The 24,605-nt window shown below is 44.2% G+C and overlaps 1 protein-coding gene across 1 annotated transcript in view; it reads right to left on the reverse strand.

Moving 5' to 3' along the window:
* The window catches only part of POU2AF2 (POU class 2 homeobox associating factor 2), a 53,911-nt gene that overhangs the window by 11,741 nt on the left and 17,565 nt on the right, over positions 1 to 24,605 (reverse strand). The gene's annotated exons all lie outside the window — the stretch shown is intronic.

Below are 24,605 nucleotides of genomic sequence, written 5' to 3' on the forward strand. Positions count from 1 at the left end.
GATGCTATCTACAGGGGTGTGTGATGCTATCTACAGGGGTGTGTGGCACTATCAACAGGGGGGGGGGTGTGATGCTATCTACAGGGGTGTGTGTGATGTTATCTACAGGGGGGGTGTGATGCTATCTACAGGGGTGTGTGATGCTATCTACAGGGGTGTGTGGCACTATCTACAGGGGGGTGTGATGCTATCTACAGGGGGGTGCATGTGGCACTATCTATAGAGGTGTGTGGTTCTGATGCTATAAAGAGGGGCCGTGTGTGTGTGATGCTATCTACAGGGGTGTGTTTGTGATGCTATCTACAGGGCTGTGTGTGATGCTATCTACAGGGGTGTGTGATGCTATCTACAGGGGGGTGTGGCGCTATCTACAGGGGGGTGTATATGGCGCTATCTATAGGGGTGTGTGTCTGATGCTATAAACAGGGGCCGTGTGTGTGTGATGCTATCTACAGGGGTGGGTGTGAGGCTATCTGCAGGGGTGTGTGATGCTATCTACAGGGGGGGTGATGCTATCTACAGGGGGGGTGATGCTATCTACAGGGGTGGTGTGTGATCCTATCTACAGGGTTGTGTGTGATTCTATCTACAGGAGTGTGTGTGATGCTATCTACAGGGGTGTATGTGATGCTATCTACAGGGGTGTGTGTGGCGCTTTCTACAGGGGGGTGTATGTGGCGCTATCTATAGGGGTGTGTGTCTGATGCTATAAACAGGGGCCGTGTGTGTGTGATGCTATCTACAGAGGGGTGTTGCTATCTACAGGGGCGGTGTGTGTGATGCTATTTTGCAGGGGGTATGTGTGATGCTATCTACAGGGGCTTTGTGTAGCGATATCTATAGGGGTGTGTGTTTGATGCTATCTACAGGGGCAGTGTGTGATGCTATCTACAGGGGCTGTGTGTGTCACTATGTACAGTGGGCACTGTGTATGTGGTGCTTTACTTTACAGTGTTTGACCCAATTTTATTCATGGGTGCAGTGTATGGTGCTATTATATTTAGGGGCACAGTGTGTGGCACCATGATAATTTTATTTTCATTTATAGGTGTGGAAATGTTGGAAAAGTGAGGAGCCGAAGAAATCTGAGTGGCAAATTCTGCAGAAATGGGTAATGGCCATGAGAAGTTGTCATGAAGTCTGGACCGGATAGAGAAGAAAAGTGGGAAAAAACTACTAGAATATGAGAAGTCGTCACCTGTGAGTTACTAGATTTATAGAGAATCTATCACCTCACCTCTAGGAAATCCTTGTATTTCACAAAAAGTATTTGTGCAGTCCATGACTGATAGACAAATATGTGTACCCTTCCCCTTGTCAGGAGGATGTGTCACTGCACAGTGTGATGCTTTCGGCGATGGTTGGAGGCTGTCAGTATATAGGGACACAACCCTGTGACAAGGGGAATCGTAAAACCCATTTATTAATGCTGCACAAAAAGATAGTGTTAACAATAGTTAAGGTGCAGGAGGGCGGCGGTGGAGAAGGGGGGCCCAAGCTTCAGTAACAGCCCAGGGTCTATGGACTACTTAATCCGCCACTGATGATATAGTTAGAGGAAATTTCCGGGGGTAAGAAAAACACAACTTTTCCCTGAGCCCAAAATGTTACCAGAATGTATATGTATATTGGGATACATGATATGTCTCTCACTAATGTCCTAATGTGCTTAAGAAATATGTAAATGAGATTTTTCAGGGATTTTAAAGAAACTTTTGACAAAGCTAAAAATGTTAGAAAATGTACATGTCAATATATTTATATTTTGGGTTCTCTGCCACATCCCTGTTTACACAATTTCATGATCATGTGTGGTCCATAGTGATGTCACTACAGCTGGTCATGATTGGCAGGCCTGCTCATGTGAGATGCCATTAAAATAGATAGCACAACATCAAGCAGGCATAAAAACATAGATGCGGTAGGTGGTCCAAACAGCGGCAGTGAAGATTTGGTCGGAATTCTATAAGGTAAGTATATTCAGGGGCGTAGCTAGGGGGGCAGGTGGGGCATGTTCCCCGGGCGCAACTTAGAGGGCTTTATTTTCGGGGGAGGTGGCTTTATCTACGGGGGGTGGCTTTATCTACAGGGGAGGCTTTATCTACGGAGGGGCTTTATCAACGGGGGGTCTATCTACAGGGGGGGCTATATGTGGAGCACTATATACAGGAGTGGGCTATATCTACAGGGGGCTATATACAGGGGTGGGCTATCTGTGGAGCACTATATACAGGGATGGGCTATATCTACAGGGGGGCTATATACAGAGGTGGGCTATCTGTGGAGCACTATATACAGGGGTGGGCTATATGTGGAGCACTATATACAGGGGTGCGATATATCTACAGGGGGCCTATATACAGGGGTGGGCTATCTGGAGCACTATAGGGGGAGCTATATGTGGGACACTATATGCAGGGATGGGCTATATGGGGGCACTATCTACAGGAGGATCTATGGGGGGCACTATCTTCAGGGTGCCCTATGGCAGACACTATCTATGGGGGGCATGGTGTTTGTGTTGCACACAGTGTATGGTTCTATTATATTTAGAGGTGCAGTGTATGGCGCTATTTTATTTAGGGGCGTAGTGTGTGGTATAATGTGAACTTTATCTTTGTTTATAGGTGTAGAAATGTTGGAAAAGTCAGAAGCTGAAGACATCTGAGCGGCAAACTGCAGAAATGGGCTGTGACCGGGAGAAATCATCATAGAGGTCTGTACTGGATGGAGAAAAAGAACTAGAATCTGAGACGTCACCGGTGAGTCACTTAATGTAAATGTTTATTCTGCCTCTAATCAGTAATGTAGTCACTGTATGATTTGCAGCGAGATGATGGGTGGTATAATTATTACATGATTTTTTTTTGAGAAACAGCATCTCCCAGCATATCTTTACCATTGTTCGGCCCATGCAGGGGTTGCACTAAATTGAGCTGTATTTGTGCTAGTGTTGTATATATGTACTGAGCTTGGTTCTTGGGCTGTATTTATGTACTGAGCTTGGTTCTGGTGCTGTATATAGAACCATAGGTGGTGGTCTTATTAACAGGGCCCCCAACTATCAAAACTTCTGACATGTTACTATGACAAGTTTTCTCTAAACAGCAGGAACCCCTTACCTAATTGGGCATGATGAAAAGTTCTTAACACATTCTTTACCTGCATTAGTACTTACATATCTACAACATCAGTGGGAAGTATTTCCCACATCCAAATGTACTGTTTATACGTTCTGATAATCACACAGGCACAGTTGACTGACAGCCAAACTTATATTAAAGGGTAACTAAACTTTTAAAAATCTTTTGACATGTCATAGTGACATGTCAGAAGTTTTGATCTGTTGGGGTCCGAGGACTAAGACCCCCACCGATTGCTGAAACGAAGTGGCAGAAATGCTCTGGTGAGCACTGTGCCGCTCCATTTCTATTCAACTTTTCTATGAAAGCTGAGCAAGTGGTGTACGGGCTCAATGGATCGCCTATGAGTCCACCGCTCGCTTGACTTTCTGAGGAAAGTCGATCAGAGACGAAGCGGCACAGTGCTCACCGAACACTCCTGCTGCTTCGTTTTAGCGATCGGTGGTCAGTCCCTTACTGATCAAAACTTTGGATATGTCATTATGAGATGTCAAATGTTTTTTAAAAGTTTAGTTACCCTTTAATAGTTGGGATCAGAGTACACAGAAATTCTTTTATTGAAGATGGCCTCTCAGACTTCATAGACTGTTATTAAATCTTGCACTCCTGACAACACCAGTAATCAGCTTTCCAGCAAAATATATATTTTTTTCATTTAAACTCTGACCAGAGAATGATATTGCAAGAGACAAAGCTCAAAATCTAAAATCAAATTCTTAAAGGGAACCTGTCACCAGCATTTCACCTATTAAACTAGCAATATCTGGTGAAAGAGGGTGAAAAATAATTTTTATGTAACCTATAATTATTTTCTAAGTCGGCTCTGTACCTTTAGTGTTCTGTTTTTTAGAGTTCCTGTACCGTATGAGCATAAAAGAGTCATATCTTCATTGGAAAAGAGTCATATCTTCATTCCTCAAGCCTTCCCAAGTTTACCCTGCCTCCTTACTTTTGATTGACAGCTCCTCACCACCCCCAGCACACGCGAAATTCCACGATTTCCTGTTCTAGTGCGTGCACACAACATAACACCATAGTGGCACATGCACATTAACTAGATTTGAGGCCCGGACGAAGCACGGGAGGGTGTCGGACCATACATGACAGGCCCATGTGCGCTATCTCAGATAAGATTTCGGCATTCAGGGTGGAAGAGGAATGAATGAGACTGCCGGATTATCACAACAAAATGCTTGGAGACCGTTAGTTACGGTCGGAGAAGGAGTTTAAGAGAGGGGATAACGGCAATGAACTTTTGATAGCAGCGGCCATCGAGGGATGAGTAGAGTTCAATTTTTTTTCCATTTTACTAGGTGTATATATATATCCTGCGTCTTACTTTACTAATCTTTATCGGCTCTACTGTTCATTGCAGTTGTTATTGCATGCTTAGCAAATATGATATATAAAGTTTAACCATTAATGTACTCAGATACAACTGCCACACAAATAATAATAACAACAATGTAATCCCCACATACAAACTTTACTACTAAAACCAGTCCCATTGTCTAATGGTAAAGCCAACACCAATGACAAAAACAAACAACGGGACCAGCAGTATTAAATATGACCAATAACTTCTTTTTTGAGACACAGGAGATGACAAACGATGTCATTTTTGCATACGGCAAACAGCGAGTTCCTGCTACGTATAGCAGACAAATTCAGAGGTTAAAATTTGAATGTAATTTGCCCATCCGAGGTTTCCTCTAGAGCAGCAGCTGTCCAGAGAGAAGAAATCATGCATGGATGCAGACACTTCAAAAGCAGCGTGTTTACCATTTGGCAGGCTCAAAAAGACGATGAAAGATGAAGTAAGGGTCCGCAACAATACAGCAGTGACTTGGATAAGCAGTAAACTGCACAATACATCAACCTTTTTCTACCTATTCATGCAGACCTGAGAGCTTTACACTTAAAACTACTTTTTTTTTCTTGAACATAAACATGTCATGCCATTTCAGGGATTATGGAAAAAATAGTTCCAGGGATTTTACAATGTTTATTGTGTATCAGCAAAGCTTTGTCTAAGGCCTCATTTACACGAGCGTGTGCGTTTTGCGCAGGCAAAAAAACGCAGCGTTTTGCGTGCGCAAAAGGCACTTGACAGCTCCGTGTGTCATCAGTGTATGATGCTCGGCTGCGTGATTTTCGCGCAGCCACCATCATAGAGATGAGGCTAGTCGACGTCAGTCACTGTCCAGGGTGCTGAAAGAGTTAACTGATCGGCAGTAACTCTTTCAGCACCCTCGACAGTGAATTCCGATCACCATATCGAGTAACCTGTTTAAAAAAAAAGAGGTTCGTACTTACCGAGAACTTGGTGACGCGTCCTTGGTGACGCGCCTCTCTTGACATCTGGCCCCACCTCCCTGGATGACGCGGCAGTCCATGTGACCGCTGCAGCCTGTGCTTGGCTTATGATTGGCTGCAGCTGTCACTTGGACTGAATTGTCATCCCGGGAGGTCAGACTGGAGGAAGAAGCAGGGAGTTATCGGTAAGTCAGAACTTTTTTTTTTTTTACACGTTCACGTATATTGGGATCGGAAGTCACTGTCTAGGGTGCTGAAACAGTTTAACTCTTTCAGCACCCTGGACAGTGACTGTCTCCTGCCGGGTTTCTGTCAAAACGAGTTCGGCCGAACCCGGTGAAGTTCGGTTCGGTCATCTCTAAGACACTCCGTTCGGATGTTTGTAAACAGAAAAGCACGTGGTGCTTTTCTGTTTACATTCAGTTTGACAGCTCTTGCGCGAATCACGCAGTTCGCACGGAAGTGCTTCCGTGCGACCTTCGTGGTTTTCACGCACCCATTGACTTCAATGGGTGCGTGATGCGCGAAAAACGCAGATTTTTAGAACATGTCGTGAGTTTTTTTCAGCGCACTCACGCTGAGCAAAACTCACGGACTGTCTGCATGCCCCCATAGACTTGTATAGGTCCGTGCGACCCGCGTGAAAAGCACGCGAGTCTCACGGACGTATATCACGTTCGTGTAAATGAGGCCTAAGACTGTAAATGCAAAATTTGCTTCAAAGTATAAAACAAGAAAAATGAATGGTCCACAAGGAGCTTAATTCACATACAGTCTAAAGAAATAAGAAGATTTTGTTTGCTTGTAAAATTCAAGTGCATTGTTTAAAGAGTTATATAGGATTAAAAAAACATGGCTGTTTTCTTCCTAATATAGTGCCACACAACTGTGCAGGTTGTGTGTGGTATTGCAACTCAGTCCTATTAACTTAAATGGAGCTGAGCTGCAATACCAGACACAACCCATGGACAGATGTGGGGCTGTTTTTGGAAAAGAGCAGTCATGTTAATCCTGTACAACCCCTTTAAAGTGTTCCTCCAGCCAGAACAGATAGCTATAGTGTGCTCCTGGCTTCATGTGCAGACGTTCACTTGTAACATCACCCCGATGGTCTTCTTCCTCCCTTTCGCAGCTCTCCCTGAAAATCTGTTAAAGTTAGAGAAACTTTCCTGTTCATTTTGTTACTATGCAAAGATATGTTTGTACAGTATATTCGTAAAGTGTGAAACATTAACTAGTATCAATGATATCAATTAGAGAGGAGGCCGCAAGTTACTTCACTTACTTCGGCGTAATGGAAACCGTGGTAGCTGGGAGCCTAGAACATACTTGAATGAAAAGTAAGGTAAAACATGATTGGTCAGCTTTACAGAAGGGGGATGTGATGCTCCATATTTGACTTTAAACCCAAAGATGTACCTGCATGATTATCCACGGCTAACGTATTCAGAACGTGGGTGCTGTCTCAGTGGTGGTGATGCCAAGTAGCACAGCGTAGCAGGAACAGACTTCAGTGACACCATGCAGACTTGTTGGACAAGGAGTTGCTCTCAAGCACAGGAGAAGTTTGGCAGTGGGCAAGGACGATGAAGATCGGTATTGAGTCGGTGTAGGTTGGCACAGGAATCCCTTATTCTTCACCCTAAACCCCTGCAAAGAGGTAAGGACCTTGCTGGTAGAATTGCCAGGTCACATTCGCCAGGATAGTTCCCAGTAGATGGTCGGGCTGCAGATGGTGGGTATGGTGCAGATGGTGGCCATCCCCTCCTGCACTAAATGTACCTGCGTTTAACGGACGCAGATACAATTACATGCATAAGCGCTGAATGGCCGGGCACGTTATGTGCCCGACCATTCAGTGCCTAACAATGACGCTGATTGGCAGGGCAGAATGACTTGCCCTGTCATTGCGCTTCTTCCGTTGTTGAAAGGCGCTTATTAACAGGGCAAGTCATTCTGCCCTGCCAATCAGTGCCCTTCAATGACGCAAGCGTCGTTCAGCCCCAGCAGACCTGTTTAGAAGAGAGCAGGCCTGCATTGATACAGGGGGGGCTATAGGTAGGGCACAATCTACAGGGGGGCTATATGTGGGGCACTATACACAGGGGGTGCTATATATGGGGTACTATCTACAGGGGGGCTATATGTAGTGCGCTATTTACAGGGGGGGGCTATATATAGAGCGCTATCTCCAGTGGGCTATATGTGGAGCACTATCTACAGGGGTGCTATATGTGGGGCACTATCTACAGGGGGGTTATATGTGGGGCACTATCTACAAGGAGATGTGTGTGTGGGACACAGTGTATGGTACTATTATAATCAGGGACACAGTGTATTGTGCTATTGTAATCAGGGACAAAGTATATGGTGCTATTATATTTAGGTGTGCAGTGTGTAGCACCATGAGAAGTTTATCTTCATTTATAGGTGCAGAAATGTTTGAAAAGTGAGAAGCTGAGGACATCTGAGCGGCAAACGGCAGGAATGGGCTGTGGTCGGGAGAAGTCATCATAGAGGTCTGGACCGGATGGAGAAGAAAAGAGAAAAAGAACAACTAGAATCTGAAAAGACGTCACCGATGAGTAAATTTTTATTCTGTCTCTAATCAGTACTGTAGTCACTGTAGGATCTGCAGTGATATGATGAGTGGTATGATTTTTTTTTTTTGTGAAACAGCAACTCCCAGCATAGCCTTACCATTGTTCGGATCATACTGGGAGCAGTAGTTTTACGCCGTACAAAATTATACGGCAGGGCTAGCCTGGCTGGTATATACAGGGATGATAGGGTTTATATACAGGAATGATGGTTGTTAAATACAGGGATTATGGTTGTTATATAAAGGGATTGTAGCGCCCATGGATAAACCCGTAAACCCGACGCCCGCAGCCATGGATCTGTGAGCGCTGGCCTCCGTCTCCCTCCTAGGAGATGCCAGCGCTCACTTCCGCTCCGTTCGGCTGGATCCCGTAAGGTGCGCGCGCACGCTCGCGCCCGGCCTTAAAGGGCCAGCGCGAGCAATTAGGAAATCGTCATCACCATCAACTGCCACGATTTCCTGGTTTATAAGAAGGCTCCTGGCCTTCTAATCCTTGCCTGAGCGTTGTTAGTCTTTCCCAGTCTGTCTCACAAATGGTTCCTTAGTGTCTCCCGTTCCAGCTGTTACCCGTGCCCTGTTACCGTTCCTGTATTCCGTGTTGTTCCTGTGCCTACCCGCGTTCAAGTGTCTTCTGCCACGTCAAGTGCCATCTGCCACGTCAAGTGCCATTTGCCACGTCAAGTGTCTTCTGCCACGTCAAGTGTCATCTGCCACGTCAAGTGTCATCTGCCACGTCAAGTGCCATCTGCCACGTCGAGTGCCATCTGCCACGTCGAGTGCCATCTGCCACGTCAAGTGTCTTCTGCCACGTCAAGTGCCATCTGCCACGTCAAGTGCCATCTGCCACGTCAAGTGCCATCGGATACTGTCCGCCACGTCTGGCGCCACTTGCCGCACCTGCCTCCATCCGTGCTGAAGCCACAGCCACCGCCTGGACTATTTCAGGTACCCAAGCATACTGTCTACCATTTACTTCTGCTTAGACTGTGACCTGGTCAGCTGCCTCCAGCTACGGCGGAGCGGCCTGGTGGGTCCACATACCCTGTGCCCGTGACAGGGATTATGATTGTTATATACAGGGATGATGGTTGTTATATACAGGCATGATGGGTCGTCCAGTCATCATCCCTGCATTAACCCCCATCCTCCCTGTGTATACCAGCCATCATCCCCTTATATAACCCCCATCATCCCTGTATATAACCCCCATCTTACCTCTATATACTATCCAGGCTGGTATATACAGAGATTATAGGGTTTATATACAGGGATGATGGCTGGTATATACAGGGATGATTGGGGTTATATACAGGGATGATGGCTGGTATATTCAGGGATGATGGGGGTTATATACAGAGATGATGGTGGTTATATACAGAGATGATGGCTGGTATATAATTAGAATGCGCTTCTTCAGTTGTAAACATGCGTTAGGGGGTTCCACTGGGTTGGGGCCCACTCAGATATGTTTCCCCCCCCCTGCTGTGCTGAACCCCTAGCTACGCCTCTGCTATCCACCAATGTGCAGCGATCCGCTGTTAGCTTTCATCCAGCTGTCTGTTGTCAGTCTGCCTCCTACCATTGGTGTCAAGCCTGAAACTTCCATCCTTCAAGGTACCATCGGCCAGTGCCTGTTTCTAGTCTGCTTGGCCAGCAGCTACTCCACTGGGACCACTTTAAGAGGTAGCGACATCGCAACGAAGACAAAATCCCTGAATAGGTTCTAAAGGTTAAAGAATGGGGGGCCACTTAAAAATTGCCCTTAGAGGTGGCCCTAAGCCAAACCAGTGGAGTAGTCCAGTGAGTTTACAACCTGCTGGTCATAACCGGCAGAGACTACATCCACAGCACATTTTCTTTTTATGTAAATAAAATGTACTTAACGCAAGATTATCATTCTATGTGGTGCCAAGCTGAATGCAGCATCTGCACATCGGTCAGTGGGGAAAAGCGGGCGTGGACTGGATATTCTGAGTACCTAAAAGGAAGGAAGTAGATGGAGATGCAACATCATAGCAGAGTTGCAATTATGACCGAATCTCAACTCTGCTCCATTACTGTAATTTCGATATACTCTACCATTCCTGCACTCATATTCTATGGTGCTCATAATCCACGGCGCTACAACCACAGAGGGTAATAACATAATAACCATAGTTTGTTATCCACTTATTTCAGGTTAATATGTGCCTAAATTAGTGTTTTAGTGACTGAGTAGGTAATTGAGTGCACTTGTATTGCCAACTAAGTGTGCTCAAGTGGAAAAGTGAGTGTGAGGACTGTATGGTGTTATTATTTGAGAATTGTGTGGCAATTTTGTTTGCACACTGTATGTTGCCATTATCACTGTATGGGGGTATTATTAGGGTACTGCATGGTGATAGTGTTTGAGTTTTATATGATTGAATAATTTAAACACTATGGCAGTATCATTTAATTACTGTATGGCAGTATTATTTGGGTACTGCATGTAAAGGATTTGGGAAACGTTAATCTTTTGGTTAAACAAATCACATCAGGAGCAATAGATTTTGAACAGTGTTGTTTTGGTGAATTTATAGCCCAAGTTAGTAATACTTAACAGACACGAGGCTTGTAACGTTTTCCTATATTCTTTTATTGTTCCTGGAAAGTGTTAGCAAGAAAAAACAAAAGGCAAATGGTCCATACTTCTTCTGTGTGTGTTGAGCTACAGGGCAAATCCATTTATGGTCACCCAACAATACACAAACTAGCTTGCATACAATAAAAAAAAATCAAAACATTGGAAACATAACAGATACACGCATACATTTTTTTAAAATAGGGCCAAATTTCCCAGACATTTGCCAAAGAGACAAAAACAACACAACGATTTGGTGCAGGTTCTATACGTATGTTTGAGCATGCTGAATAAAACCTTAAGGGTATGTGCACACGATAACTGGCTTTTACGTCTGAAATTACAGACTGTTTTCAACAGCTCCGTCGTTTCAGACGTAAATGCTCCTCCTCGCATTTTGCGAGGCGTCATTGACGCCCGTAAGCTTGAGCTGTTCTTCATTGAATTCAATGAAAAACGGCTCAAATTAAGTTTCAAAGAAGTGTCCCGCACTTCTTTGACGAGGCAGTCATTTTACGTGTCACCGTTTGATAGCTGTCAAACGACGACGCGTAAATGACAAGTCGTCGGCACAGTACGTCGGCAAACCCATTCAAATGAATGGGCAGATGTTTGCCGACGTATTGGAGCCGTATTTTCAGACGTAATACTAGGCATAATACGCCTCGTTTACGTCTGAAAATAGGTCGTATGAACCCAGCCTTAGGGTATGTGCACACGCAAACTCAAAAACATCTGAAAATACAGAGCTGTTTTCAAGGGAAAACAGCTCCTCATTTTCAGATGGTTTTTATTCAAAGTCGCGTTTTTCTCTGCGTTTTTTACGGCTGTGTTTGGAGCTATTTTTCTATAGAGTCAATGAAAAACGGCTCAAGAAGTGACATGCACTTCTTTTTCACGGCCATTTTTTTACGTGGGCGTTTTGAAAAACGGCCATGTAAAAAACACCCCGTAGGTACAGAATGCCGTATTTTCCATTGAAATCAATGAACAGATGTTTGGAGGCGTTCTGCTTCCGATTTTTCAGCCATTTTTTGGCACGTTTGCGGCCCGAAACACGGCTGAAAACACTTCGTGTGAACATACCCTAAATGTCACACACATTTCACAAATGAAATGCAGTGACATTGTGGTCATTTAGAAAAAAAACCTCTTCTATAGTGTATGTTTAACCTAACATAAGTTAAACAGTTTTGGTGTTGCAATTTTGCGATAAGCTAGACCACCTCCCCTAAATGGAAAATGGAAAACAGTTGGACACCATGCAAAACATTACTGCCAGATAGTTTATAAATATGGTATAAATGCATTTTCAGCTTTATTTCTATGACAAAAAACTTTCTGCCAAAGTTTTTCAAAATTTACTAAATCCGTTGTTTAAGCCCTAGTTTCATGTTGAATTTGTATTTGCAAAGTCAGACAACCCCTCCTTTGAGGAAATCTTGTGCACACAGCTTATAAGGGTCTGCACATTCAACACACAAGTTACTGGTCAGTGGACGTCCAACTGCTTCGACCTCCATAATCCCTAGAAATAAGAACTTAAAATAAAAATGTGCGCAGCGTCATACAATTGCTGCAGCCTCTTTGGATTTTTACCCTCTACAGCGCCTATCCAGATCCAGAAATGGGCAAGTGTTACAGCTTTACTTGACAAGGCGAGTTGTTGTACCTATGGCCCAATGTAACCTTCATTTTAGGGAATCAGTGTAATTCCCAGCAGTCAGACCACGACTCTCAGTAAGTTATGGCATTCCTATTCTGATAGGAAAAAAACCTTTAAATGATTCAATATAAAATATTTAAAAAATTTATATTACTACAAAATGATGTATAAAGAATGAGGGGACATTAATATTCAACAATGACATATAACAGAGATATAGTCATTAAATATCCTGCTCTTACAGTTTCACAATATCAGTAACATGGCACCTGTAATATGAATATGCTCAGATTCTGGTTGGTGGAAATGTTAGCCTTTTGCCAAAAGAAACCTCAATCTGTAATGCCCGCGGTCGCCGACCGCCGGCATTCCCTACTTACCGGCAGCCATGAGCACAGGACACTCAGAACTTGCCGGGGTCTCCCCCCCCCCCCCCCAGAGACACCAGCACATGCGACTGCATCTCCCCACAGATTCCCCCAAGGTGCACACGCGCGCTCGTTCCCAGTCTTAAAGGGCCAGCGTGCACAACAGTAAAATTGTCCCTACCCAATCCCAACTCACCCTGGACTTTAAAAAGGACTCTGCCCACTTCCACCTCACCTGGGCGTTGTTGTATCTACCCATGTTTGTCCTGAAAATGGTTCCTTAGCTGTATCCTTTTTTCCTGTATCCCGTTTTCCATATCCAGTAATTGTGTTTAGTTCCAGTGCGAAGTCTAGTGTCGGAGTCGAGTTCACCCTCTGTGCCCGGTGCCTGTTTTCCGGTCTGTGGGACCAGACGACTACACTACATCTGAGTCAAATGTCCATGCCAAGTCAAGTGTCTGCCAAGTCAAGTGTCAGCCAAGTCAAGTATCTGCCAAGTCAAGTATCTGCCATGCCAAGTGTCTGCTAAGTCTTCTATGCAGGTACGCTTGTCCTAAAGACCATCATTGACTCTTGCTATTCCTCTATGGCGGAACGGCCCAGTGGGTTCACATACCCCATAGTCGTGACACAATCTGTATGGGAGCCTGCTCACATCACTTTTCTTCCTTCCATTGGAGGCATACCTCGGGAGAAGTCCCAACGTATACCTCCGACAGAATGCACTGACCTATACGTCACCTGAACTCCCTGGGCACAGGGCTTATCTAAGCTTAGAGCCCAGGGAAGCCCCTGATGTCATCGTCCATATATGGACAGCAGGGCCGGCGTCAGCACCCAGCGAAACCGGGCAAGTACCAGAGCCCATTACCCTTGGGGGGGCCCAGTCGGCTGCAGGGTGCTGTTGCTGCCATATTCACGGCATCACTGTCCATATATGGACAGTGATGTCGGGAGGACAGGAGTCCCAGACAGAGCGCTAGCGACTCTGCTCCGGGACTCTGTCTCTGGAGAAGCCCCCCACATCACCGTCCATATATGGACAGTGATGTCAGAGGGAGAGAAGGATTCCCAGGCAGAGCGCTAGTGGCTCTGCTCCGGGACTCCGTCTCTGGGCAAGCCCCTGACATCAATGTCCACATATGGACAGTGATGTCACGAGGAGAGAAGGAGTTCAAGGCAGAGCGCTAGCGGCTCTGCTCCGGGACTCCGTCTCTGGGCAAGCCACTGACATCAATGTCCATATATGGACAGTGAAGTCAGAGAGAGAGAAGGAGTCCCAGGCAGAGCGCTACAAGTGGCTCTGCTCCGGGACTTCATCTCTGGGGAAGCCCCTGACATCACTGTCCATATATATACAGTGTTGTCAGGAGCAAAGCAGTGTCCCAGGCAGAGTGCTAGTAGTGATCTGCCTGGTCTTTGGCTCTGGGGTTGCTCCTCACATCACTAGCCTTATATGGACAGTGATGTCAGGGGCTTCCCCAGAGCTGGATTACCAGAGCAGAGCGTTTACTATTAAACTGAAAAGAAAAATCTCGACATAATAATATTATATCAAAATATTTTTATTTTTACTTTATTACACATCAATAAATACAAAACATACAAAATTAACCCCCTCCCAAGTATATACTATAGACATATAAAATATAATTAAAAGAATGTGTACCAGGTTCACAAAATACAGTATCAAAATGTTATATATAGAGAAATAATTCCTCCCAATAGAGAATCACATCCCAGGTAAGTAATAGCTTATATCATGTGTATGAGTATCAGACTGACAGGTCCCTCCAATCAATAAAGTATAGCAACCATGCTTAAGAATGGAGACCTAATCAGAGACAAGCCATAGGCAGTTAGAAATAGAACACAATACCTGTTAAGGACATGATACTGGTGGGATGGGACACCTGGACACCAAGCACCTCGACGCGCGTTTCGCAACCTTCGTCAGGAGGTGTAATAACTACTCTGAAGACTCAAGTTTAAATATGGTATTTAAACTTGAGTCTTCAGAGTAGTTATTACACCTCCTGACGAAGGTTGCGAAACGCGCGTCGAGGTGCTTGGTGTCCAGGTGTCCCATCCCACCAGTATCATGTCCTTAACAGGTATTGTGTTCTATTTCTAACTGCCTATGGCTTGTCTCTGATTAGGTCTCCATTCTTAAGCATGGTTGCTATACTTTATTGATTGGAGGGACCTGTCAGTCTGATACTCATACACATGATATAAGCTATTACTTACCTGGGATGTGATTCTCTATTGGGAGGAATTATTTCTCTATATATAACATTTTGATACTGTATTTTGTGAACCTGGTACACATTCTTTTAATTATATTTTATATGTCTATAGTATATACTTGGGAGGGGGTTAATTTTGTATGTTTTGTATTTATTGATGTGTAATAAAGTAAAAATAAAAATATTTTGATATAATATTATTATGTCGAGATTTTTCTTTTCGGTTTAATATATATGGATTATGTGAAATCTTGAATTTAATTAATTGCCTATGAGTATATATATATAGGTTATAATACAGAGCGTTTACTAGCTCTCTGCCTGGGACTTTAGCTCTGCTCCAGACATCACTATCCATATATGGACAGTGATGTCAGGAGCAGAGCAGGAGTCCCAGGCAGAGTGCTAGTAGTGATCTGCCCGGGACTATGGCTCTGGGGTTGCGCCTGACAACACTGTCCATATATGGACAGTTATAGAGAAGGGGGCAGCACTACATAGGTCAAAAATTTGAAGAAATTTTATTCACCCATCAGTGAAAAAGGTGCAACGTTTCAGCTGCTCAATGCAGCCTTTGTCAAGCATATCTGCATATATGGACAGTGACGTCAGGGGTTCCTCTTGAAGCGGAATCCCCAGCCAGAGCATCAGCAATGCTCTGGCTGGGGATTCTACTCCTAGAGGGAACACCAAAGGTGCTACCTACAAGGAGAGTGGCTGTGTGGTACTACCAGGGAGGGTGGCTGTATGGCACTACCAGTGAGGGGGGGCTGTATGGCACTACCAGGGACTGGGGCTGTGTGGCACTACCAGGGAGGGAGGGCTGTGTGGCACTACCTGGGAGGAGGGGGCTGTGTGGCACTACATGGGAGAAGGGGCTGTGTGGCATTACCTAAGGGGAGGGGGCTGTATGGCACTACCTGGTAGGTGGGGGCTGTGTGGCGCTTCCAGGGACGTGGCTGTGTGGCACTACCTGGGGGGGGGGCTGTGTGGCACTAACTGGGAGGGGGGCTGTATGGCACTATCTACAGAGGGCACTAAATTTATGGGGGTACAAACTGGGGGCCTAACTTCTATATGGGGGCATAAACAGGGCCTAACGTCTATATGGGGGCACAAAGTGATGTTTTCTGTCATTTTACTGCCGCCGTGAGTTCCCCCGCAAAGGGGCCTACTAAGTCTGTGTCGCCCAAGTGCCCACATAAGCCTGGAGCCGGCCCTGATAGACAGTAATGTCAGGGGCTTTCAAATATCTAGCCCCCAGCCAAAGCATTGCTGTTGGTCTGGCTGGGGACTCCTGTCTTAAAAAAACTGTCGATGTCACTGTCCATATATGTGACGTTAGGGGCTTTGAAATGCGAGAATCCCTGGCCAGAGTGTTGGCAACGCTCTGACCGGGGAATCTGCTCCAAGAGGGAGCCCATGACATTGCTGTCCATATATGGACAGCAATGTCAGGGACTTTAAACAACAGAGTTCTCTGCCAGAGCATCAGAAGTGTTCTGGCCATGGACCCAAGGACTTGAGGAGCCTATGACGTCATTCTCCACATATGGACAGTGATGTCAGGGGTTTTAAACTACATAGTCTCCGGCCAGAGCATCGGAGGTGCTCTGGCCAGGAAATCCGGGACTGGAGGAGCCCCTACGTCACTGTCCATATATGGACAGTAAGGTCAGGGGCTACTTCAGTTTTGGAGTCACCAACCAGAGCGCTACTGATGCTCTGGCCAGGGACTCCATAGTTGAAAGCCCCTGACATCATTGTCCATACATGGACAATGATGTCAAGGCTTTCACAGGGCTGGAATGCCCTGGCCGAGCGCTATCCAATGGGGATTCCAGCCATAGGAAAGCTCCGCAAGGTATATGTTTAACGTATACCTGTGATGGATGCCATACAGTGGCATCCGCCACACATAGGCTCCCATGTAAGCAAACGTATACTGCGTGGTATACTTATTTTTGCGGGATCCCTCAGAATGGAATAGCGTAGTATACTACATTATTTTATCCTAACGAAAAGAGTTATATCAACGTATACCAGCCCGACGGAGGCCAAAAGGACACTATTTTGGTCTCTGTCGGGCTAATAGAGCCCTATGGACACGTTTAGCGTATACGTGGGAAGCTTTCCCAAAGTGCACGCTAAACGTTGGGCCAAAATATGATGGCCCTATATAAGGCAATTCTGAAGATAATGCGTGCTGACCTATGTGACGTTATATAAATATTGGGAGATTACGAAATGGAATGAGATAAGGTGTGTTTTGCCATAAAAAAAACCTTTTTGAAGGGCTAATTTATCCTGACTATATTCACAGTAAGTGTAGGAAATTCCAAAACATACTAGACTGTCTATATGACAATGCAGCAAGCAATTTAATTATTGTTCAATATAATGCCCATCATTAATTAAAATAATCCCTTCGAAAAGATGCGTATGCAGCTTTTTGCCCGGCGATGTATTCATTGAGAACAATAACATTTGTATTGAACTATTATTTTTTACTTATAAGCTAATGACTCTTTTCTTTATTGATAATCACAAAAATGATAAATTTAGTGTAACAAGTGCAGACGCCTGCATTTATTGTAATTGTTGCCTGTATATCCTGTGGAGCACAAAAGGCATTTTTCCCAAGCATAGCTCAGAATATTTAATCTTTAATTCTAATTGAACAAAGGAAACCTTGCTGAGCCAAAGCCCAAATTGAATTAAACAACACTGTTGTTGTTGTTGTTGCTATTATAATTAGTAGAACTAGTTAAAGGCTATGTACACAAGTATTTTGGGATTTTAAGAACTTTTCTAATTGACTTTTGTTAAAAAATGTTACAATACAGCTTATATGTATCTTGTCCGAGACAGACAGGACACGCGCTCAGACGAGCCATCAGTTTTGCTGAACTGACAGATTCAGCTTAGAGAGAAAGATACAGCTTATATATTTTTTCAAAATACATAGATGCTGTATGTTAAAAGGTAAAAAAAATAATTATTTTTAAAAGGTATGATTTGAAAAGTGACACATAAAGGCCCTTTTTACACTGGCCAATTAACAGGCAAACAAGCGTTCACAGAACTATGTAAACAGGGCAATGATCAACCGATGAACGAGCTAAACATTACAGGTTTGAAAATTTAAAAGAAAGGCAAGATGCAGCATTTCAGCAGCAAAGTGCTTAAAATAACCAAAAAAAAATATATAATCCAGCACTCAGTACACAATAGATGGAGAGATTTCAGAGGAAGTACGGTGTGGTGATTCTGGTTGGTGGTTCATCAGCTAATCATATTGTTTTAAATACTGATAATATTATTGTTGTCAGCAGCACATCTCCCTGTGTAAACATGCCGACATGATAATAATGGGTTATGAGGACGAGTGATTGGAGTAATGAGCGCTCGTTCCCATCCATAGCTCCATGTGACAGGAGCAAACGAGCGCCGATCAACGAGCGCCGATCAACGAGCTGTCTCGTTGATCGGCGCTTGTTTAGTTGTACCGGGTCAGGCCATGTAAAAGTACCTTAAGGGTATGTGCACACACACTAATTACGTCCGTAATTGACGGACGTATTTCGGCCGCAAGTCCCGGACCGAACACAGTGCAGGGAGCCGGGCTCCTAGCATCATACTTATGTACGATGCTAGGAGTCCCTGCCTCGCTGCAGGACCACTGTCCCGTACTGAAAACATGATTACAGTACGGGACAGTTGTCCTGCAGCGAGGCAGGGACTCCTAGCATCGTACATAAGTATGATGCTAGGAGCCCGGCTCCCTGCACTGTGTTCGGCCCGGGACTTGCGGCCGAAATACGTCCGTCAATTACGGACGTAATTAGTGTGTGTGCACATACCCTAACAGCCACTGTTTGGCAGCAGTTTTACCTGGTAAAAATTAATTAACATAATTATTCGAAAGCCAGAGGTTGGCCTTACCATTAGGTGTAGGAAAAACTCTCTAAAAACTCTTTAAACCTTTGACAGGAATGTTTGATAGCTGCATACTACCAAGGGTGGAGCTATCTTCAATCTCCTGCGACTCTATAAACATTTAGGGAAATAAGGAACTAACTTTTTCTTTCTTCCATTTTAAGTAAAGTCATATTAGGCTTCATTTCCAACTTCTTTTTTTTTTCTTAAATCTTGCCACCCTGGATATAATATGACAGTGTGCACTGTGCACAAACGAAACCACACAAACTAAACAACTAATTTTCTGGTGTTTGATTACAAATTTGTTATAAAGATGCATATATTGCATATGCCAGAGTGACTAAATAGAAGGAGCACAAAACTTTGACAATGTAAAGTTAGAGAACATTTACTAAACACCATTTGATTCTCAGAATGTGTTGAAGTTTTCCTTTAACCCCTTAAGGACACGGCCAATTTTAGCCTTGAGGACAGAGCAATTTTTTTTACATTTCCCTCTTTGCATCCCGACGCTCATAACGCTTTTATTTTTTGTACGACGTAGTTGTATGAGACTTTTTGCGGGACGAGTTGTACTTTATGTACGTACCATTTTTTGGTACAAATACATTATCGTTTAATTTCTATAAATTTTTAATTAGATTAAAATGCTGAAAAAAAGCAGTTGTGCAGCAGTTTTAATATATTTTTTTTTTACACCATACACCGATCATAATAAATAATGGTATACATTTGTAGTACAGGTTGTTACGGTCGTGGCGATACCAAATATGTCTATATTATTTCATGTTTTGGGACTTATATTTTAAAAAGTTGATTTATTATAAAAAATTTGTGTTTCTGTGTATTTTATTTACTTTTTATTTATTTATTTACAATTATTTTTTTTTTACATTCATTTAACTTTTTTTTTTAATCCCATAAAGGGATTTATCATTTTGATTTTTATTTTGTAACTGTAATGTACTGGCATAGATCTATATGCCAGTACATTAGCCTGTTACTGATCGTACACAGGCAGTTGTTAGGGCATACCTCAGTATGCCCTAACAACAGGAAATATGTTCAGACAGCCCTGGGGTCCTTCACTGGACCCTGGCCTGTCTGGCCATATGAGTTATGGGCTTTGACAGTTATTTTCTGTGACGCGATCAATGTGCAGTCCCCTCTCCTTGAACGCCGCGATCAGCTGTCATCGCGGCGTTCAAAGGGTTAACAGCGGAGAGAAGATGTTTCTCTCCTCTCCGCTGTCAGAGCGGGGCCGTGGCTGTGTATTACAGCCGTTGCCCCGCTCTCGATCGCGCGCACAGACGCGCGCAGGGACGGCTGTCACACAGGACGAGTATGCTCGTCCTAATGCGCGAAGTGCTCGCCGCTCAGGACAAGCATACTCGTCCTGTGTCGGCAACCAGTTAAAGCACAAAATGATCCAACGCTTATATCACCCAATGTGAAAATGTAAGCTGTCCCAATACCTCCCTCTATTTAAGACTTACTATGCTGTTTAAGCACACCTATCTTTGTACGTCAGACATCATGTCTCACTGGTGGCTTAAATGTTTCCCAATGGAAAAAATAATTGACAGGAACCCAAATTAATTTTGTTTGCCACAGGAAAAAATGAAGGGAAAACGTTAACCACGAGATGTGGTTATGCTACGATTTTACTGTGATTTTCTGGTGACTCTGTGTCGTTGTGGAGCCCTAGCCTTAATGTTCAGAAACCTCATTTCTCACTCAAGACATAAGTAAAGTGAAAAACAGTAAATATTATACAGGAAAGTGAGGTGAAGAGGAGGAAACCGCAGCAGTACCTCTCCCCAGGAGCTGGCTGGCACATTTTAACCGGGGGGCAAGTACACAGCATGAGTAGCGGCCCATCCTGAACTTAGATGTGATCGATAACAGCTCCATCCTGCAGTTTTTCCTAAACGCAGCATGCTCTGGGTGTGGCGTTTTTTTCCCATAGAGCCTATACATAGAAGCTGTATCTTGCGCTCAAATCCGAATGCCATACACAGCCCCCCTCATAGAGTGAGCCACATACAGCCGCCTGTTGTAGATAGTGCCACACAGCCCCCTTGCAGATAGTGCCACATAGCCCCCCTGTAGATAGTGCCACACAGCCCCCCATAGATAGTGCCACACAGCCCCCTTTTAGATAGTGCCACACGGCCCCCTTGTGGATAGTGCCACACGGCCCCCCTTGTAGATAGTGCCACACAGCCCACCCTTGTAGATAGTGCCACACAGCCCCTCTTGTAGATAGTGCCACATAGCCCACCCCTTGTAGATAGTGCCACATAGCCCCCTCTTGTACATAGTGCCACACAGCCCACCTTGTAGATAATGCCACTCAGTCCCCCTTGTAGATAGGGCCACAGGGCATGCCCTTTTAGATATTTCCACAAAGCCCCCCTAGTAGATAGTGCCACACCCCCTCTTGTGGATAGTGCAACACTGTCCCCCCCATTGTAGATAGTGCCACACCTAGTAGATAGTGCACCTAGTACTAGTAGATAGTACACCTAGTAGATAGTGCCACACACTCCCTCTTGTATATAGTGCCACAGACCCTTGTATATAGTGCCAGACAGCCCCCCCCCCATGGAGACTATGGTATTCAATTGTATCTGCATCCTGAGGACGCAGATACAATTAAATCTGGAAGCTGCTAGCACCGCCCCCCCATAAATGTTATGTTCCTGCGGCTGCTATAGTGGTAGTTGGCACTAAATTTAAACTGAGGGACCAGCCTGGGGGGGACATGCCCCCCAGCCCGCCCCTGCCTCTCCGTCAGTATCTCTGAGAGACTTAATCCGGGAAAAGTTACACCAGGAAGACGCACCCCATCTCCAATAAGAAAAAATGTTAATCTACAAGGAGATCCAAAATATGCAGATTAGACAAAAGATTTTGGGCTGCACTACATTTAATATATACCTACAGCTGCCTAAGGAGGGCAAGTCTACATATCTTTTTTTCCTTAAGATATTGCAGTGTCCATGCTACATGCTGTTTAGAAACTGGTGAAATCTTCATAGAGCTATAATTTGTTTTGTTGACTCCTGTGCTCGGTATAGGCAGCTTTCTAGCAAGGGAAACGAAATCTCGTGAGATTACGGAGGTAAACGAGATTTCGTTTCACTTGCTGGAAATCTCACAGAAAAGATTCAGAAGTGTCAGGATTCTCAATACACATGACGTCCAGGCTGGATGGTCATGTGCATTCATTATCAGGACACTTGATTAACGTTAATCTCTGTTTATGTGGCTGCACATCGCTGCTGTGTAAGGGCGGGTTCACACATGGCGGAATTGCACTTAAATTCCGCTGCGGACACTCCGCAGCGTTAATCCGCAGCGGAGCCGTTTCTACATTGACTTTCACTTTAATTTAGCAGTGTTCGTTTACACGATGCATACAATTCCGCTGCGGAGCATAGGCTGCGGAGCGGAATTTGGTGTCCGCAGCATGCTCTGTCTGTTGCGGAGCAGTGGCGGACTCATGGCGGAATTTCTCCATTGACTTCAATGGAGATTCAAAGTTCCGCAATGAAGTCCGCAGCTGTCATGCACATGTCATGTGTGCTGCGGATGCGTCTTGCTTTTTTTACTTGACATTTCTTCATTCTGGCTGGACCTATGTATTTCTAGGTCTACAGCCAGACTGAGGAAGTCAATGGGGCTCCCGTAATGACGGGAGCGTTGCTAGGAGACGTCAGTAAATAGTCACTGTCCAGGGTGCTGAAAGAGTTAAGCGATCGGCAGTAACTGTTTCTGCACCCGGGACAGTGACTACCGATCCCAATATACATGTATCTGTAAAAAAAAATGAAGTTCGTACTTACCGAGAACTCCCTGTTTCTGTCTCCAGTCCGGCCTCCCAGGATGACGTTTCAGTGTAAGTGACGGCTGCAGCCAATCACAGGCCAAGCACAGGCTGCAGCGGTCACATGGACTGGCGCGTCATCCAGGGAGGTCGGGCTGGATGCCGAAGGAGGGACGCGTCATAAAGACAACGGGCGGTAAGTATGAATTTCTTTTACTTTCACTAGGGAAAGTGCTGTCCCTTCTCTCTATCCTGCACTGATAGGGAGAAGGGAAGCACTTTTCCCGCAGTCCGCAGCAGCTAGTCCGCATCAATTTTCTGCACATTTTGTGCAGATCCGCAGCCGTAATCCGCAACCCGGATTAGGTGCGGCATTGATGCGGACAGTTGCGGAGGAATTCCGCCATGTGTGGTCATGCCCTAAATCAATGGAGATGAGTGTATGATGCTGACTGGTCACTGATTGGTCAGCGTCATACATGTAAAAACGCCCAGTTAAAAACACAATACACGCCCAGTTGGACATAACGAAAAAAAAAACGCCCAGTTGTCCATTTCAAACCTCATTTGCATATATATAAAATAGCTCATAACTTGGCCAAAAATGAACGTTTTAAAAAAAAACAAAACGTTACTGTTATCTACATTGCAGCGCCGATCACATGCAATAGCAGATAGGGATTTTAGAATCTGGTGACAGAGCCTCTTTAAGGCTGGGCCAAAAGAAGCAAATAGTGTCCTGCAAAGCCATGGAAACAAGGGATATATTCTGTAGAAATTTCACTAGTTCTGACCCGGCATGCAGCATGGATTCCAGGTTCAGCTGCAATATCTATAAAAATAAGTAAGACTGGCAAGTAAAGTATATTAAAGTAGCCCGGATATACTGTTTTATACGTTGCACAGGGTCTGAGTAGGCGGTGCATGACACATCTATCACCTTGGTGTTCTTTGAATCCCTGTGTCATGCACCGCCTCCTCAAATTCTGCTCTAGGCAAAACAGTGTATAAAATTCATTCTGCCTAATTTTATTTCAAACTTTTAAAGGCAGGATTGAGCTACTATCGATCACGTCTAAGTTCATAACTTAGATGTGACAGATTACTGGTTGATCCTGACAGATTCAGGACTCAGCACACAATTCAGTTGCTCTGTATACAGAATGGAAAGCTGTATCTGAAAAATTATAAATCATTTTTAATAAAATGTATTTAGGAAGTTGCACCAATCACACTGATGCACAATTTTATTTAAAAATATTTTCTTCCACTATTTCCTCATGGATTGTAAGCCCTTGTGAGCAGGGGCCCCACTCCTCTTGTTTGAATTGTTAATTTGTTTTGTCACTATGTAATGTCTGATATTGTCTGTACATGTTCCCTCGGAGTTGTAAACTGCTGCGGAATATGTTGGCGCTATATAAATAAAGATTATTAGTATTAATATTATGTAGAGGTGGCATATCAGAGCAGTATGTCATCACTTTATGACATGGGAATAACGTTGTAAGTGACAATGTTCTATAGGTAAAATATCCCATGTGTTAGTATAAATCTGAAACTTCAGGTGTAAATGCTTACCTTTTTTAACACCCAAAATTCATTTTTCATTATATAATGTATTACTTATGTTTTCATTGTGACCCTAAAAGAGAATACCTATTTGCCTATTTATGGCTTATATATTAATTATAAATTGCTAATAGTAATTCAAAATAAAAGTAATCTACAATCCTATGTAGGGTTTAGGTCGTAATTTCCCCCCCATATGTGAACCTGCGCTACCCACATCTGTGTTACACAAGATTGACAATACTATAAAATAGGCCCTCCTGCCCTTAGTAGAGCACTACATCATCACATCCTATGATTGCGGATGCAGAAA

This window comes from Rhinoderma darwinii, chromosome 10 (assembly GCF_050947455.1).
Source record: "Rhinoderma darwinii isolate aRhiDar2 chromosome 10, aRhiDar2.hap1, whole genome shotgun sequence".
NCBI classification, from domain to species: domain Eukaryota; kingdom Metazoa; phylum Chordata; class Amphibia; order Anura; family Rhinodermatidae; genus Rhinoderma; species Rhinoderma darwinii.